Here is a 12,917-nt window from a genome sequence, read left to right on the forward strand (position 1 = left end):
GTGTAGTGAAACACCCAGGAGCACATTAGAAAAGTTAAACAAACACATTGGCACTGTCTCTGTGGTATCTCTCTCTGCTTATGTGTTTCCGGATCTGTGTTTAATCCCTCTCATAAATGTAGCAATCTTTGGAAGAACGTAATCAAGCAGGTAGGGTGTTGACTGTTATGTTAGCCCACTATTTGTGTTGTATTGCATTGTATTTCTAAGTTTACGAGGCTTTGTTTTCTCTTTCATTTGTACCTGATGGTGATTGCTTGTATTGCAATCGAAACGTCGTATGCTATTATTTAATTTAATATTTTCTCTTTCTACCGTGACTTTTACCGAAAGAACCCAAGAGTGAGACGAACAATACAAAGGATACAGACAATCCTCACGAGACACGAAACAAAGGAGACAGACAATACGAACGAGTAAAAAACAACAACCTAATGACGACCGCTTGTGTTGCGGTCGAAACGTCGTGATATTTGTATTATTTTACTCACTTTATTCACATTTTAATAATTTCATTATTGTTATTATTTTTCCTATCGGCGTGACTTTATCGAAAGAACCATAGAATATGAGTCAGACAATACAAAAGAGACAAAACAATACAAACGAGACGGCAACACGTGTTTAGTTTGCACAGAAGCACCGCTGGTGTAGTGGTATCATGGAAGATTCCCATTCTTTCGACCCGGGTTCGATTCCCGGGCGGTGCAAACATTTATTTTTATTTCATAGTCGTCGGTATTCCCTTTATAGACCCCTTTCTTTCAACATGCACGTAGCCTGGTACATACGCAGTGTGTAGTAAAACACCCAAGAGCACATTAGGTAAAGTTATTCGTGTAGTTACATTGTAAACTAACAGGTGCCCACTCCACACACAATACACAGTATACAAGCAAGTACACATTTACACGCGCAGACACCCATCGCAATGTCAATATCTGGCATTCCGCACAGACTCGCGTTGGTTAGACGACCGCGCTGTGCCAGGAGAAGTGCACATCTAGTTGTAAAGACTCGCTGTTGGCGGGAAGTCACGGGACAGGCCCAGGTCTAGAACGAGCGTCATCTGGTCGAACACCATATGAGACTCGGCTCTAAGGAAAGCTGCCTCTGGTGTGGACCAATTAGTTTCAAGGACAATGCACACATTACACTGGTCAACAAAAAAACAAAAATTTCTGGCCTGGACTTTTGCAGCTGTTTTAGACTGATTTCAGGGTGCTGATTCCAAATCTGATCTCAGATTTGCTCTATCACATCTCATTTTTATGCTATCGGCATACCTCATTTTCATTGATTTTACCCGAAATTAACTCTGTCACTTATGATTGCAAGTTGTTGCGAGTCAGTGACTGCTGTAGTGTTAAAACATGGTATTGTATTTTAGGATGGTGTGTTTATAATATCATTTTATGTAGATATCTACATTTACTTAATATTTTTCTTCCGCAGTTTTTATTGAAAATGCAATATTTGATTTCTCAAAACCTGATGTGATAGACAAAAACTGATGCCAGATTTGGAATCAGCACCCCAAAATTACCTTAAAACCGTTGGAATACCTTATTCCAGAAAAGTGTGTTGACCAGTGTTATCAGAGTATTGTTTTTTGTTCGCATTTGACTGCAAGTATTGTGGTTAATGTAAACATGATTCCTTGCAAAAGGTGTCAGTTTTGTTGCCAGAAAAAAGGGGAAAAACGCTATTAGTATATTTTGGTACTGGTAAAGGAGACCTCATGATGTAGAACGTGTTGAATGTATCCATCAACACCGCTGGTGTAGTGGTTTCATGGAAGATTCCCATTCTTTCGACCCGGGTTCGATTCCCGGGCGGTGCACGAATGTTGTTTTATAATTATCTTTAGTCCTTTTAAAGACCCCACGTTATAAACACGCACGTAGCCTGGCACATGCTCATTGCACCTAACAAGCACACGTTTGCACAATATTTTAAGTTGTTCTTGAAGCTACATTTGTATCACACTTCCACAAGTTAATTTTGCGCCCATATGCACGTGCACATATGCACATAGACATATATCACCGCAACAACAACAACAACCACTGCCATTTGCCACTAAGTGGTTCTGATGCCATCCCGATGCTGTGCCCGGCTAGGTGCACATGCAGGCCAGCTGAAGTGGTGACGGCTCGTTGCTGGCAGGAGGTCACGGGACAGGCTCAGAGCGAATTGCACGTCGACAACGAGACAGGGCGGAACAATACGAACGAGACAGAGACATGTACACACATAACATACACACAGTAGACACACAGCATACACACAACATACACACAGTATACACACAGTATACACACAATGTACACACAACATACACACAGTATACACACAGTATACACACAATGTACACACAACATACACACAGTATACACACAGTATACACACAATGTACACACAACATACACACAGTATACACACAGTATACACACAGTATGCACACAACGTACACACAGTATACACACAGTATACACACAATGTACACACAACATACACACAACATACACACAGAATACACACAGCATACACACAATGTACACACAATATGAAAATAATACAAACGAAACTGGGGTAAACAATTCAAACGATTCAAACAATACACTCGAGACAGACAATACAAACGAGACACAATATCAACGAGTCAAGCAAACTAAACGAGAAATAAAAACAGAGACGACACATTTCGATTTAAAGCTTTCGTGACTGCAGGGATTCATCTGTCTCCCCGACAGACCTGGTCTTCACCTGAGGACGGCTGCTTGCGTTGTGGCCGAAACGTCGTGAGAATTATTTTATTGCTTAATTTTTATTATTTTATTACTTCCCTTCTACGTGACTTTACCAAAAGAACCAAGAAGAGACGACACAGACAACACAAAGTACAGACGAGACCAAACAATACAAACGAGACAGCAGAACGTGTGTAGCTGTCCCCATCAGCACCGCTGGTGTAGTGGTATCATGGAAGATTCCCATTCTTTCGACCCGAGTTCGATTCCCGGGCGGTGCAAGGATGTTGTTTTAAAATTCTCGTTAGTCGCATCATTAGACCTCCTTTGCCAGGACCAAAATATAATAAAAAAGGGTTTTCCCCTGTTTTCTGGCAACACACCTGAAACATTTTTACAACGAATCATGTGTACATTAACCACAATACTTGTGGTCATAATGCAAACAAAAAACACACTCTGATAACTTGATGAGGACCACTTGTGTTGCGATCGAAACGTCGTGATATTTTAATAATTTTTACTCACTTTATTCTCATTTTAGTTATTTAATTATTGTTATCATTTGTTTCCCTATCTACGTGACTTTATCGAAAGAACTATAGAATATGAGTCAGACAATACAAAAGAGACAAAACAATACAAACGAGACAGCAGAACGTGTTTAGATTCCCCATCAGCACCGCTGGTGTAGAGGTATCATGGCAGATTCCCATTCTTTCTACCCGGGTTCGATTCCCGGGCGGTGCAAACATGTTTTATTCTTATTTGAAGCTTTCGTGACTGCAGGAATCCATACTCGTTGGTTCTTTCGGTAAAGTCACGTAGGTATAAAATAAAATAAAGCACGACGTTTCGGTCACAACACAAGCGTCATTTATTTTATTTTATACCTACGTGACTTTACCGAAAGAATCAACGAGTATGTTGTTTTTAATAGTAGTCGGTATTACCTTTACAGACCCCAGTCTTCTAAACATGCACGTAGCCTGGTACATGCTCATTGTACAGTACAAGCATATGCTTTGTATATAATTTTTATATGTTTGTGAAGTTACATTTTAATCACACAGTATACACTCATTATCTTGACACACATCGTATCCACGCACAAAGACATGCATTTACACGTGCATACACTGAGCAACATCAACGACAGCTCCCACTCATCACCGAGTCGCGTTGACAACACCACGGAGCTGTGCCAGGCGAGTGCACATCAAGTCCAAGTGACATTTTGAAGACTCGCTGTTGGCGGGATGTCACAGGACAGGCCCAGGACAATTGAGAAGAGCGAAACAAACGAAACAGACAATGCAAACAAGACAGACAATACAAACGTGTCGGTACAATACAAACGAGACAGCAGGCCGTGTATGGCTACCTTCATCAGCATCGCTGGTGTAGTGGTATCATGGAAGATTCCCATTCTTTCGACCCGCGTTCGATTCCCGGGCGGTGCACGAATGTTGTTTCATAATTATCTTTAGTCCTTTTAAAGACCCCACGTTATAAACACGCACGTAGCCTGGTACATGCTCATTGTGTAGTGAAACACCCAGGAGCACATTAGAAAAGTTAAACAAACACATTGGCACTGTCTCTGTGGTATCTCTCTCTGCTTATGTGTTTCCGGATCTGTGTTTAATCCCTCTCATAAATGTAGCAATCTTTGGAAGAACGTAATCAAGCAGGTAGGGTGTTGACTGTTATGTTAGCCCACTATTTGTGTTGTATTGCATTGTATTTCTAAGTTTACGAGGCTTTGTTTTCTCTTTCATTTGTACCTGATGGTGATTGCTTGTATTGCAATCGAAACGTCGTATGCTATTATTTAATTTAATATTTTCTCTTTCTACCGTGACTTTTACCGAAAGAACCCAAGAGTGAGACGAACAATACAAAGGATACAGACAATCCTCACGAGACACGAAACAAAGGAGACAGACAATACGAACGAGTAAAAAAACAACAACCTAATGACGACCGCTTGTGTTGCGGTCGAAACGTCGTGATATTTGTATTATTTTACTCACTTCATTCACATTTTAATAATTTCATTATTGTTATTATTTTTCCTATCGGCGTGACATTATCGAAAGAACCATAGAATATGAGTCAGACAATACAAAAGAGACAAAACAATACAAACGAGACGGCAACACGTGTTTAGTTTGCACAGAAGCACCGCTGGTGTAGTGGTATCATGGAAGATTCCCATTCTTTCGACCCGGGTTCTATTCCCGGGCGGTGCAAACATTTATTTTTATTTCATAGTCGTCGGTATTCCCTTTATAGACCCCTTTCTTTCAACATGCACGTAGCCTGGTACATACGCAGTGTGTAGTAAAACACCCAAGAGCACATTAGGTAAAGTTATTCGTGTAGTTACATTGTAAACTAACAGGTGCCCACTCCACACACAATACACAGTATACAAGCAAGTACACATTTACACGCGCATGCACCCATCGCAATGTCAATATCTGGCATTCCGCACAGACTCGCGTTGCTTAGACGACGGCGCTGTGCCAGGAGAAGTGCACATCTAGTTTTAAAAACTCGCTGTTGGCGGGAAGTCACGGGACAGGCCCAGGTCTAGAACGAGCGTCATCTGGTCGAACACCATATGAGACTCGGCTCTAAGGAAAGCTGCCTCTGGTGTGGACCAATTAGTTTCAAGGACAATGCACACATTACACTGGTCAACAAAAAAACAAAAATTTCTGGCCTGGACTTTTGCAGCTGTTTTAGACTGATTTCAGGGTGCTGATTCCAAATCTGATCTCAGATTTGCTCTATCACATCTCATTTTTATGCTATCGGCATACCTCATTTTCATTGATTTTACCCGAAATTAACTCTGTCACTTATGATTGCAAGTTGTTGCGAGTCAGTGACTGCTGTAGTGTTAAAACATGGTATTGTATTTTAGGATGGTGTGTTTATAATATCATTTTATGTAGATATCTACATTTACTTAATATTTTTCTTCCGCAGTTTTTATTGAAAATGCAATATTTGATTTCTCAAAACCTGATGTGATAGACAAAAACTGATGCCAGATTTGGAATCAGCACCCCAAAATTACCTTAAAACCGTTGGAATACCTTATTCCAGAAAAGTGTGTTGACCAGTGTTATCAGAGTATTGTTTTTTGTTCGCATTTGACTGCAAGTATTGTGGTTAATGTAAACATGATTCCTTGCAAAAGGTGTCAGTTTTGTTGCCAGAAAAAAGGGGAAAAACGCTATTAGTATATTTTGGTACTGGTAAAGGAGACCTCATGATGTAGAACGTGTTGAATGTATCCATCAACACCGCTGGTGTAGTGGTTTCATGGAAGATTCCCATTCTTTCGACCCGGGTTCGATTCCCGGGCGGTGCAAACATATTTTTATTTTATAGTCGTCGGTATTCCCTTTATAGACCCTTTCTTTTCAACATGCACGTAGCCTGGTACATACGCAGTGTGTAGTAAAACACCCAAGAGCACATTAGGTAAAGTAATTCGTGTAGTTACATTGTAAACTAGCGGGTGCCCACTCCACACACAAATACAAGCAAGTACACATTTACACGCGCATGCACCCATCGCAATGTCAATATCTGGCAATCCGCACAGAATCGCGTTGCTTAGACGACGGCGCTGTGCCAGGAGAAGTGCACATCTAGTTGTAAAGACTCGCTGCAGGCGGGAAGTCACGGGACAGGGCCAGGTCCAGAACGAGCGAAACGGAGCCAACGAGACAGAGACGAACAAGTTGAACGAGACAGAACAATGCAGACGATGCAGACAATACTAAGGAGACAGACAATGCCAACAAGACTAACAATACAAAGGAATCAGACACTACAAACGAGACACACGAAACAAAGGAGACAGATAATACAAACGAGTAAAAAACAACAACCTGATGACGACCACTTGTGTTGCGATCGAAACGTCGTGATATTTTTTTTATAATTGTTACTTTATTCACATTTTTATTATTTTATTGTTATTATTTTATTTTTTACACAAAAGAGACAAAACAATACAAAGGAGACGGCAGAACATGTTTAGTTTCTACAGACGCACCGCTGGTGTAGTGGTATCATGGAAGATTCCCATTCTTTCGACCCGGGTTCGATTCCCGGGCGGTGCAAGAATGTTCTTTTATAATAATAGTTAGTCCCCACTTTAGAAACACGCACGTAGCCTGGTACAGACTCAGTGTACAGTATCATCACACCATTGAATAATATTTGAAGTTCTTGAAGTAAAACTTTACACACATTATCTTTGCACACATAGGCACGTGTACATGTGCACATAGACATATATCACCGCAACAACAACAACCACTGCCATCTGCAAATAAGCGGCGCTGATGGCATCCCGACGCTGTGCCCGGCTAGGTGCACATGCAGGCCAGCTGAAGTGTTGAAGGCTCGTTGCTGGCAGGAGGTCACGGGACAGGCTCAGAGCGAATTGCACGTCGACAACGCGACAGGGCTAAACAATACGAACGAGACAGAGACATGTACACACATAACATACACACAGTAGACACACAGCATACACACAACATACACACAGTATACACACAGTATACACACAATGTACACACAACATACACACAGTATACACACAGTATACACACAATGTACACACAACATACACACAGTATACACACAGTATACACACAATGTACACACAACATACACACAGTATACACACAGTATACACACAGTATGCACACAACGTACACACAGTATACACACAGTATACACACAATGTACACACAACATACACACAACATACACACAGAATACACACAGCATACACACAATGTACACACAATATGAAAATAATACAAACGAAACTGGGGTAAACAATTCAAACGATTCAAACAATACACTCGAGACAGACAATACAAACGAGACACAATATCAACGAGTCAAGCAAACTAAACGAGAAATAAAAACAGAGACGACACATTTCGATTTAAAGCTTTCGTGACTGCAGGGATTCATCTGTCTCCCCGACAGACCTGGTCTTCACCTGAGGACGGCTGCTTGCGTTGTGGCCGAAACGTCGTGAGAATTATTTTATTGTTTAATTTTTATTATTTTATTACTTCCCTTCTACGTGACTTTACCAAAAGAACCAAGAAGAGACGACACAGACAACACAAAGTACAGACGAGACCAAACAATACAAACGAGACAGCAGAACGTGCGTAGCTGTCCCCATCAGCACCGCTGGTGTAGTGGTATCATGGAAGATTCCCATTCTTTCGACCCGGGTTCGATTCCCGGGCGGTGCAAGGATGTTGTTTTAAAATTCTCGTTAGTCGCATCATTAGACATCCTTTGCCAGGACCAAAATATAATAAAAAAGGGTTTTCCCCTGTTTTCTGGCAACACACCTGAAACATTTTAACAACGAATCATGTGTGCATTAACCACAATACTTGTGGTCATAATGCAAACAAAAAACACACTCTGATAACTTGATGAGGACCACTTGTGTTGCGATCGAAGCGTCGTAGTATTTTTGTAATTTTTACTCACTTTATTCTCATTTTAATTATTAAATTATTGTTATCATTTTTTTCCCTATCTTACTTTATCGAAAGAACTATAGAATATGAGTCAAACAATACAAAAGAGACAAAACAATACAAACGAGACAGCAGAACGTGTGTAGCTGTCCCCATCAGCACCGCTGGTGTAGTGGTATCATGGAAGATTCCCATTCTTTCGACCCGGGTTCGATTCCCGGGCGGTGCAAACATGGTTTTATTTTTTTTATTGTTGTCGGTATTCCCTTTACCAGCCTCACTTGAAACAGTAAATCTAGCTGTGACGGTCCCACCTGATGACGGAGACTTGTGTTGCCTCCGAAACGTCGTGATTTATTATTTTATTTTGTTTCTATTAATTTAATTTTGTACCTACGTGACTTCACCGAAAAAACCTAAGATTATGAATCCTTGCAGTCACGAAAGCTTCACATCTAGAACTTCACAGACCCCTTAATACAAACATGCACGTAGCCTGGCACAAACTCATTGTACAGTACAAGCACATGCTTTGTATATTTCTATAATATGTTTGTGAAGTTACATTTTAATCACACAGTATACACTCATTATCTTGACACACATCGTATCCACGCACAAAGACATGCATTTACACGTGCATACACTGAGCAATATCAACGACAGCTCCCACTCATCACCGAGTCGCGTTGACCACACCACGGCGCTGTGCCAGGCGAGTGCACATCAAGACTCGCTGATGGCGGGAAGTCACAGGACATGCCCAGGACAATGGAGAAGAGCGAAACAAAAGAAACAGACAATACAAACGAGTCAGACAATACAAACGAGACAGAACAATTCAAACGAAAGAAACAATACAAACGAAACAAACAATACAAACGGGTGAGACAATACAAACGAGTCAGACAATACAAACGAGACAGAACAATACAAACGAGACAGAACAATACAAACGAGACAGAACAATACAAACGAGTCATACATTACACACGAGATGGAGAAAAAAACATTCAAGACAAACACCACTTACGTTGCACGCAAAATGGTTGCTTCAGTTGCACATGACATGGTTGCTTGAGTTGCACGCGACATGGTTGCTTAGGGGCCGTCCATAAATGACGTCACGCACCTGGGGGGGGGGGGGTCAGACATTTGTGACGATGTGTGACGAGGGGGGGGGGGGTTGAGAAATGTGACGTCACATCAAAATGCGCAACTTTGAATAAATATAGACAACGCGTTCTACTTAATTAAATAGACTTTTTAATAAATACGCACTACAATGACAATAGTTTAAAGCGATTTAAAGCATGTTTTATTTGGGGGGGGGGCAGAGCTTTGTGACGTCATATTTAAGGGGGGGGGCTGACTTTTTGTGACGCCCTGTGACGACGACGGGGGGGGGGGGGTCAAAAATCGTTCAAAATCGCGTGACGTCATTTATGGACGGCCCCTTAGCTTGCACGTGACATGGTTGCTTAGGTTGCATAGGTTGCACGCGACCCGGTTTCTTAACTGATTGCTCAATCGTGAAACCGGTGTGAGCACTGGGGCGTGTGTGTGTGTGTCTCTCGGGGTAGGAATGTTTCCGTGTTCATCGCTGAATCGAGCCGGGGCCGGTTCGGAGCGGAATGTCTTCTCGCCATGGACAAGCTGTCAATGTCTGGCTGAGAATTTCATCATCACCTCCGCATCGCCAGCAACAGCTGCAATGGGCAATTCACTGCTGGATGAAAACCTCTCCCCCAGCCCTCTCGCACCAACCCCACCCACCCCCCCCCCCATCATCTCTCACGATCCGGCCATGTCCGAAAGTATTTGTGCCGATGACAACATTCCTTGGAACGTCAAAGGCGGTACGCCGCGGGTCTCCGTCTCACCGGTGTCAATAAAGTTGCACGGATGTCGTGAAGACAAAGAGCTCCCGTGGAGCGGTGAACAGGCGAATTTACTCTTACGCGATCGAACCCCAAAAGCCTTTTTCGTTATGAATAATGCTGGTGGCGAAAGCCGACGTGTGCAATTTATTACGGGTGCATCTTCTTATTATGTAAATAATAAAATAAAATAAATAAAACATAATAAAATAAGATTGATTTATTATGCTTTCTTTTAAAATAAGAATTATTTTATTATGGAAATAATACAATTTAAAATAAGAATTATTTTACTATGGAAATAATAAAACAAAAACTGATGCCAGATTTGGAATCAGCACCCCAAACTTACCTTAAACCCGTTGGAATACTTCATACCAGAAAAAGTGTGTTGACCAGTGTTATCATGATGATGATGTCCTTGAATGCCATGGGAGGTTAATGAAAGGGCGGTGACTCCCAGTGACTCCGTGTTCCCATCGCGTCCAGCAGGGATCTCGAGAAACGTGGACCGCCCTCTGCCCCCCGTGGCTCACGGAGCCAGACCGCGGCTCCCCCGAGGCGAAGCACAATGGGGCGACTCGGCAGAGCCGCGCAGAGACCCAAACAGGATGTTGCTGCTGCTGCTGATAAAAGTGATGTTCTTTCTAATGTTGGTGCCGCTGATGAAAGTGATGTTCTTTCTAATGTTGCTGATGATGATGACAGTGGTGTTCTTTCTAATGCTGCTGCTGCTGATGATGCTGCTGCTGATGAAAGTGATATTTTTTCTAATGCTGATGATGATGATGCTGCTGATGAAAGTGATGTTTTTTTCTAATGCTGATGATGCTGATGCTGCTGATGAAAGTGATGTTTTTTCTAATGCTGATGATGCTGATGCTGCTGATGAAAGTGATATTTTTTCTAATGCTGATGATGATGATGCTGCTGATGAAAGTGATGTTTTTTCTAATGCTGATGATGATGATGCTGCTGATGAAAGTGATATTTTTTCTAATGCTGATGATGCTGATGCTGCTGATGAAAGTGATGTTTTTTCTAATGCTGATGATGATGATGCTGCTGATGAAAGTGATATTTTTTCTAATGCTGATGATGCTGATGCTGCTGATGAAAGTGATGTTTTTTCTAATGCTGATGATGCTGCTGATGAAAGTGATGTTTTTTCTAATGCTGATGATGCTGATGCTGCTGATGAAAGTGATGTTTTTTCTAATGCTGATGATGATGATGCTGCTGATGAAAGTGATGTTTTTTCTAATGCTGATGATGCTGATGCTGCTGATGAAAGTGATATTTTTTCTAATGCTGATGATGATGATGCTGCTGATGAAAGTGATATTTTTTCTAATGCTGATGATGATGATGCTGCTGATGAAAGTGATGTTTTTTCTAATGCTGATGATGCTGATGCTGCTGATGAAAGTGATGTTTTTTCTAATGCTGATGATGATGATGCTGCTGATGAAAGTGATGTTTTTTCTAATGCTGATGATGATGATGCTGCTGATGAAAGTGATATTTTTTCTAATGCTGATGATGATGATGCTGCTGATGAAAGTGATATTTTTTCTAATGCTGATGATGATGATGCTGCTGATGAAAGTGATGTTTTTTCTAATGCTGATGATGCTGATGCTGCTGATGAAAGTGATGTTTTTTCTAATGCTGATGATGCTGATGCTGCTGATGAAAGTGATGTTTTTTCTAATGCTGATGATGATGATGCTGCTGATGAAAGTGATGTTTTTTCTAATGCTGATGATGATGATGCTGCTGATGAAAGTGATGTTTTTTCTAATGCTGATGATGATGATGCTGCTGATGAAAGTGATGTTCTTTCTAATTGTGCTGCTGCTAATGATGCTGTTGCTGCTGCTGATGATGATGCTGCTGCTATCGATGCTGCTGCTGCTGCTGCTGCTGATGATGATGCTGCTGCTGATGATGATGCTGCTGCTGATGATGATGATGCTGATGATGATGCTGCTGCTGCTAATGAAACTGATGGTCTTTCTAATTCTGCTCCTGCTGCTGCGAATTTGCGTACAAGCGAGACAGAACAACACAAACGAGACAGACAATTCAAACGAGAAATAAAAACAGAGACGACACAGACAACACAAAGTGCAGACGAGACAAAACAATACAAACGAGACAGCAGAACGTGTGTTGCTGTCCCCATCAGCACCGCTGGTGTAGCGGTATCATGGAAGATTCCCATTCTTTCGACCCGGGTTCGATTCCCGGGCGGTGCAAGACTCTTTATTTTATGTTAACTTTTAGTCCTCTCGCTGCACCGATCCGACACCAATTAATCATTTGGCAGAACGCCTCCTTCCCACGTCTTCCGTCTGCTTCTTTCTCTTTCGTGAGTTATATGCTCCAGCATGACGCGTACCGCTCTGTACAATCCCACAACCGGGTACAGTGCTTGGTAAGGGCGACTGCTTGGTCATGATAAAGCTGGTGCGCATGAAAAACTAAATAAAACTATTTATTCTTGATTGGAAGCTTTCGTGACTGTAGGAATCCATACTCTTTGAGCTGATAGTCACGTTGCGTTGCTCGGTCAATGGCCAGGGTCAACGGCGGCGTGGTGTATTCCGCAAATATGCCCGACTGTGAGGGCGGGCACAAGCCGGCGTGAGTAGGTTAAACGTTAAGTTTTATAAGGGCACCACGGGGTGACCAGCCCCTCCCCACCCTCCCCTCCCCACCCAGCCCCTCCC

General features: G+C 41.9%; 11 non-coding genes across 11 annotated transcripts; all 11 read left to right on the forward strand.

Moving 5' to 3' along the window:
- The first annotated feature begins 639 nt into the window (after positions 1–639).
- TRNAG-CCC (transfer RNA glycine (anticodon CCC)) lies at positions 640–710 on the forward strand. Its single transcript has one exon. It is a non-coding gene; the product is annotated as a tRNA-Gly (tRNA).
- Positions 711–1,772: 1,062 nt separating this feature from the next.
- Positions 1,773–1,843, forward strand: TRNAG-CCC (transfer RNA glycine (anticodon CCC)). The gene has a single exon. It is a non-coding gene; the product is annotated as a tRNA-Gly (tRNA).
- Positions 1,844–2,963: 1,120 nt separating this feature from the next.
- Positions 2,964–3,034, forward strand: TRNAG-CCC (transfer RNA glycine (anticodon CCC)). Its single transcript has one exon. It is a non-coding gene; the product is annotated as a tRNA-Gly (tRNA).
- A 398-nt stretch (positions 3,035–3,432) lies between these two features.
- Positions 3,433–3,503, forward strand: TRNAG-CCC (transfer RNA glycine (anticodon CCC)). Its single transcript has one exon. It is a non-coding gene; the product is annotated as a tRNA-Gly (tRNA).
- A 642-nt stretch (positions 3,504–4,145) lies between these two features.
- On the forward strand, positions 4,146–4,216 carry TRNAG-CCC (transfer RNA glycine (anticodon CCC)). Its single transcript has one exon. It is a non-coding gene; the product is annotated as a tRNA-Gly (tRNA).
- Positions 4,217–4,937: 721 nt separating this feature from the next.
- TRNAG-CCC (transfer RNA glycine (anticodon CCC)) lies at positions 4,938–5,008 on the forward strand. Its single transcript has one exon. It is a non-coding gene; the product is annotated as a tRNA-Gly (tRNA).
- Positions 5,009–6,070: 1,062 nt separating this feature from the next.
- TRNAG-CCC (transfer RNA glycine (anticodon CCC)) lies at positions 6,071–6,141 on the forward strand. The gene has a single exon. It is a non-coding gene; the product is annotated as a tRNA-Gly (tRNA).
- A 689-nt stretch (positions 6,142–6,830) lies between these two features.
- Positions 6,831–6,901, forward strand: TRNAG-CCC (transfer RNA glycine (anticodon CCC)). Its single transcript has one exon. It is a non-coding gene; the product is annotated as a tRNA-Gly (tRNA).
- A 1,093-nt stretch (positions 6,902–7,994) lies between these two features.
- TRNAG-CCC (transfer RNA glycine (anticodon CCC)) lies at positions 7,995–8,065 on the forward strand. The gene has a single exon. It is a non-coding gene; the product is annotated as a tRNA-Gly (tRNA).
- Positions 8,066–8,460: 395 nt separating this feature from the next.
- Positions 8,461–8,531, forward strand: TRNAG-CCC (transfer RNA glycine (anticodon CCC)). The gene has a single exon. It is a non-coding gene; the product is annotated as a tRNA-Gly (tRNA).
- Positions 8,532–12,372: 3,841 nt separating this feature from the next.
- Positions 12,373–12,443, forward strand: TRNAG-CCC (transfer RNA glycine (anticodon CCC)). Its single transcript has one exon. It is a non-coding gene; the product is annotated as a tRNA-Gly (tRNA).
- The last annotated feature ends 474 nt before the right edge of the window (positions 12,444–12,917 follow it).

The sequence above is a fragment of the Lampetra fluviatilis genome, chromosome 62 (assembly GCF_964198595.1).
Source record: "Lampetra fluviatilis chromosome 62, kcLamFluv1.1, whole genome shotgun sequence".
NCBI lineage: Eukaryota > Metazoa > Chordata > Hyperoartia > Petromyzontiformes > Petromyzontidae > Lampetra > Lampetra fluviatilis.